This window comes from Myotis brandtii, unplaced genomic scaffold (assembly GCF_000412655.1).
Source record: "Myotis brandtii unplaced genomic scaffold, ASM41265v1 scaffold1026, whole genome shotgun sequence".
Lineage (NCBI taxonomy): Eukaryota > Metazoa > Chordata > Mammalia > Chiroptera > Vespertilionidae > Myotis > Myotis brandtii.
The window spans coordinates 1,374,233-1,380,572 of NW_005353435.1; positions in this window are offsets into that span (position 1 = coordinate 1,374,233).

The following is a 6,340-nucleotide window of genomic DNA, read 5'->3' on the forward strand; positions in this document are numbered from 1 at the left end:
GGTACCCACAGACATCGCAGCCACACACACTTTCTCCTCGCCTCCGTCCAGCCTGTGGCTTTACAACCTTGTGGGCGAGCGGTAACATTTTTATGTTTTATTTTTTTAAAAAGGAAACTTGCCATCAGAGCTTCTTGTTTATGTAGAGACATCCTCGTCCCCCCTGAATCCACAAAAACCACTCGTTCGCCTCAGATCTTCTCCCTTCTTTTGTTGATGGGTTTGCAATGTGAAGAATGTCCAAAGCCTGTGTGATACGCCCGCCTTCTCTCTCTCTCTCTCTCTCTCTCTCTCTCTCTCTCTCTCTCTCTCTCTCCTATTGTTTTGAATAACTGAGGCCAGTGCAATTAGAAGCACGCTGAGCCTTATAACCTAAGTGAGGGCTCAAGGAATGAAATCTTGAATGAATGCCATGGGGGGGAAAACACATTGTCCGAGTTTGTTTTCTGCTCCATCATCATCCTATTTTCTGTGTATGGAATGCAGAGGTCCCTAATGCAGATCAGACTCTTCCGCATCCCACGAACGTGGAGCAGGGACGCCAGACCAACCCCTGGGCTCCGTGGGCACGTGGGCTCCATCAGGAGGCCCCAGCGATGCCTACCAGCTCCCTCTCTTCATGACTTTGTGGTCTTCTCCGCACTGAATCGTCTCAAGAGGGAGACTCTTAGTGTGGTTCACCAGCCAGAGAAGACTGATAAAGTTTCCTGGGTTAAAATTTTTAATCAGTGGCCCTAGCTGGTGTGGCCCAGTGGATAGAGCGTGGGCCTGCGGACTGAAGGGTTTTGGATTCGATTCTGGTCAAGGGCACATGCCCGGGTTGCAGCCCAATTCCCAGTACGGGGGTGTGCAAGAGGCAGCCGATCCATGATTCTCTCTCATCATGGATGTTTCTCTCTCTCTCCCTTTCCCTTCCTCTCTGAAATATATATATATAATATATATATGTTATATATATATGCAAACTCAAACAATATATATGGTAAATCCATTTAAAAAATTTAATCAGTATATATGAATAGAGAGATAAAGCTATGGCCCCCCAGCAGAGAAAAAGGCCAAGAAAAAAATCTTTGATCATGCAAACGTGACTGGGAAAATTAGGACTAAAATAACATTTCACCATGTTTGATTGAACAGATCCTTCTTTAGTCTTGGCCCCCAAATCATTCTCACCGGTGCCCCTGGGAATTCGAATGACAGTTATTCTTGACAAGAAGCCGTTGCCTCTGAAATGGTTCTATTTTGATTTGACTTGAAAACAAAGTCTTTCCCAGTATTATCCCTTTTGTGTGTTATTTGGTATTTGATATTCTGGTTCCATCCTAAGTCATCGCCCATTTTGTTGCAAAAATCACAGGAAAAACAACAACAACACATTTCGTTTTTTGGAAATGTCTTATTATCACCAGACTGACTACCTGCCTGCTTCTCTCTTCCTTGGGCGCATTCCAGGAATTCTGCCATGAAACCTACTTTCAAAATGGGCCAACCTGCAATTGACAAGAGAAATACGAAACAAAACCACGTCTGGCTGGGGTGTGTGCCGATCCCAATCCCGCCTCACATGGCTTGTCCTTGTGATTTGAACAAACCCCAATCCATTCCCTGGCTTTAGGCCGGCAGTTAAAAACACCACCCGCCATAAATCCTCGAGTGTGTAGAGTGCCTGTCCCCTGACGTCCCCAACAGCCTCGGAAAGAAAGGAGACTTTCCAGGTAGAGAGACCGAGTTGGAGAATGATAAAGGGACTTGCCGCAGGTGATGAAGGCAGATACCAGACACAGCCTCTTCCTCCTTATCTTTGGGAGATTATCTTTCTGCACAAGCTACTCAACGGCCAAAAACGTGGTGCTCATAGAGCAGGTTCTGATTTCTGCCTGTGTTTGCATGGAGAGCTGACAGTTCATGAAATCATCTGAGCAACTTGGTGAACATTCATGTTGCACGTGATTCCAGGACAGATTCCGGAAGGTTCTCTTCAGTTGCCAATAATTGGCGCTTTCTTAGAATTGTCTTTCTAGAAAGAAAAAAAGGGGGGGGGGGGGGACTGACGAAAGTGGGGGGGGAGGGGGGAGGTCCCACCCTACAATTGCAGACTGTGGGCCAGGTACACAAGGTCATCAGGGTGGAAAGCCCTAGGTGCCTAGCGAGGGGCAATCATTGGTGGTGGGACCTTGCCCCCAGGTGAGTCTTCCTCCCCTGGCATATGGCTGGTCATGCCGTGTGGACCCCCTGATCTTTCCTCCCGAGAGATAACATCTGGGCCTCAGTTGTGTTTCAGCTCCAGGCCCAGAGACGCAAGGAAACCGGCCACAGTGGACGTCAGGGCCAGCGGCATTGGATGATGACCCCTGCCCTGGTGCCGCCAGTCCATCCCCGGAGCGCACAGCCCTAGATGGACACCCCTGGGAAGCTGCTGACTGTTCTATTCAATAGAATCTATTGAGATCTAGCTCTTGATTTCACTGGAGAGGCCGTGTAAATAAAACCCTGAGTAACTTCAAGCCACCGATAAATTTGAAACTTGCCTAGAAGGCAAGAATTCAAGCCCTCTTTCCTTCAGTTAATGAAAAGCAAAACTGGATGAGTAAGGAGTTAACCCTGATGCTATGCTAGTGGAGGAGAAGTCACCCTGGGGGTGGGGGTGGGGGAGGGGGGAGGTCCCTCCCTGCACCACCCTACAATTGCAGACTGTGGGCCAGGTACACAAGGTCATCAGGGTGGAAAGCCCTAGGTGCCTAGAGAGGGGCAATCATCTGTGGTGGGACCTCACCCCCAGGGTGAGTCTTCCTCCCCTGGCATATGGCTGGTCATGCCGTGTGGACCCCCTGATCTTTCCTCCCGAGAGATAACATCTGGGCCTCAGTTGTGTTTCATTCAGCTCCAGGCCCAGAGACGCAAGGAAACCGGCCACAGTGGACGTCAGGGCCAGCGGCATTGGAGGATGACCCCTGCCCTGGTGCCGCCAGTCCATCCCTGGAGCCTGCAGCCCTAGATGGACACCCCTGGGAAGCTGCTGACTGTTCTATTCAATAGAATCTATTGAGATCTTCCCCTGGGGCCTCCCCGAAAGTCTCCGCCCTTAGAACCCTTATGAGGGAGGACCCAGTGCCTCTCCCTCCGGGGAGCAAGTTCTTGCCTTCCCTTCCCCCTCTCAGCCCCAGGCACGTTGCCATCAGCTTCCTCACTCCCAAGCTCCCAGGGCCCTTCCTGTACCTGCATGACTCGTTTCCTCAGCCCCTTTCTTCTAGGAATTACTCTTTCTCCCTCTGTGAGTTACCCAGTAAATGTCTCTTACAGTTCGGGTCTGGGCTGTGAATTCTTTCCTAGCCGGAACCCAAGGGCCGAGGTTGCTGAACCCAGGTTTGGTCTGGCCCCGAGGGTCCGACACCGGGTGCGGTTCCGGCTGCCTACAGCATGTACATCAACATCTCCAAATGATGTTTCCATGATCCACGCATACATAGGAATCTATCATCTTACCATCCGCAAATGCCTAGTGTTTCCATGTATGACATAGCATGCATCTCTCTTGTTTCACAATGTTCCTGCCTAACAATGCATAACAGTGATTTATAAACGTTTTCTAGCAAAAGAATATAGCCCTTCCTGTGTGGCAGCATAAACTCTCTGGGCAGGCGAGTGCCATCTGTCATGTCGGTGCCATCCCAGGCGAGCAGGGAGCACAACCCACAGAGGAGCTGGGGAAATTAATCGGAAAGGGAATTCCCACAGATTCCGCTCAAGCCCTGTATTCTCCCTGAAGACCCCAGGATCAGGTGGCGTGGGCTTTTTGATTCATTAGTTCTTGCTTGTTAGCTCTGAGTTCTGAGATAGTGGTGGGAAGAGGTGACGAGGGCAGCATCAGCGGCAAGGGAAGACAGAACCACCTTTGACCTAAAACACGTGTTTATGATCTCGGATAGGCAGCGAATACAAGAAATGGCTAAAGTAAGATTTAATAATGCCAGACACAGCTGAGGTGATGGCCAGGGACGTCCATTATGGTGTCTGCCCCTCCCTCAGCTCTCTCCCCACCCAACCTGCTAAAGGCGCAATCTAGATCTTTCCATAGGTGGGTACCGATGCATCAGACTCATCTACCCCCATGGCAGCAGATGTCAGATGACACTGGGCTCGGAGGCACCCCATCTTCTACTAATGCAGAGATAATGATGATTGGTTGTCAATTAGATTTCTTCTTTTTTAAAAAAAATACATTTTTTATTGATTTCAGAGAGGAAGGGAGAGGGAGAGAGAGATAAAAACATCAATGATGAGAGAGAATCATGTATCTGCTGCGTCCTGCATGCAGATCCATGGAATGGAACCGTGACCTCCTGGTTCAGAGGTCGACGTTCAACCTCTGAGCCACGCCGGCCGGGCTATTTGATTGTTCTCATTGTGTTCAATAATGAAAACCAACAGTTAAGAAATGCATGCAAAATTGAAAAGAGGTTGTGAAAGGTAGTGTCTGGAACAGTGAGGTGAAATGAGGGGTGTGATCGTGGTGTTAGCCATCTGGGAATCGCAACGTCCCCCGAGCACTAGCTCTTCATACGTGGCCCGTGAACGGCTTGCATCGGAATAACCCGAGGTGCTTTCAGGAATGAAAATTCCTCCGCCTGGACCCAGAGTCAGGTTGGATCCGGAAACTGCATTTACAGAAATTCCTCAGGAGAATCTCAGCCGCTTGAGAAGCTGAGAACAACCGCCCTTAAAACTTCTGCTTCTGCTGGTCAGCTTTCACATGTTTGGCATTGGAGTGGGTTTTCAGAAACATAATAAATTCAAGGAATGTCTACTAGTGTAGTACATCATACCGCTGTTATTTTTTTTAATGTTTTTATTGATTTTAGAGAGAGGAGAAGGGAGAGGGGGAGAGAGAGAGAAATATCCACGATGAGAGAGAATCATGGATCGGCCGCCTCCTGCACGCCCCACACTGGGGACCGAGCCCGCAACCCGGGCACGTGCCCTGACCGGGAATTGACCCGTGACCTGCTGGCCCGTAGGTGGACATACAGCCTCTGAGTCACACCGGCCGGGCTGCAGCTCATTTTCTACGTCAGAATCAAAAGATGGAAGACGATTTGACTTTGGGTGGTGGGCACACGATGCAATGCACAGATCAGGTAGCATGGAAGTGGACATCTAGAACCTAGATGATCCCATGAAATACTGTCATCCCAATAAATAAAAAAATAAAAGAATCAAAGGAGGCGACATAAAGGGGGCGTCTTACATGCAGCTCATTGATGGTAGATGAAGGAGGCAGGGAAACCTCTAAGATTGACTAAGAAGTAAAATGGAGAGACACGTGTCTTTTACAATGGGGGCGGGTACAGGATAGTCAACATTTACAGCGCATGGAGATGGTATGTGGGCAACAAGATAACTGTGGTCTCATGCTCTAGTGCTGGTGGTTGGGCCATTGAGGGGTCTGGAAAAAATTACTCTCACGTTTCAAAAGTCGGTTATCTTAGAAGCACAAAGCCGACAGGTAATTTCTAAGTTCAAGACTGACCTATGTCAAGGAAGCGATAGGCCTATGAGATGACTACCCACCACGACCCACTTTTCATCAGGAATTTTTTTCCTTAAGACCACCCTGTGTGGTCATTTGGGTTTCTGATTTGTAAGGCCTGACATGCAGGCCTACCCTGAACTTGTCGAGTTTAGGATGTGGCCCCTTTTACGTGCACAAGTAGTTCTTTTTAAAAATACATATATATTTTTTATTGATTTCAGAGAGGAAGGGAGAGGGAGAAATAGAAACATCAATGATGAGAATCATTGATTGGCTTCCGCCAGCACGCCCCCTCCTGGGGATCCAGCCTGAAATCTGGCATGTGCCCTGACTGGGACTCGAACTCCTGGTTCTTAGATCAACGCTCAACCACTGATCCACACTGGCCCGGCCACAAATAGTTCTTAATCTTCTGGGCGGCCATGGACCACTTTGAGAATTGATGGAAATGTATAGACCTGTGCTCTCCAATATGGCAGCCACTGGCCATAGGTGCTTATAGAGCACTTGAATTGTGCCTACTCCAAATTGAGATGTGCTGTCAGTGTAAGATATGGACTTGATTTCAAAGACTTCATCTGAAAAAAAGATGTAAATAATATCATTATTTTTTTACATTGATTATGTGTTGAAATGATAATGCCTTGGATATATTGGGTTAAATCCATTCTTAAATTTTTATTAACATGCATTTCACCTGTTTTCTTTTTTTTTATATGGCTACTAGAAAATTAAAATGACACAGTAGCTCACATTACATTTTCCTGGGGCAATGTTCGTAGAGACACTTTCTTTAGAAAAAGGCAT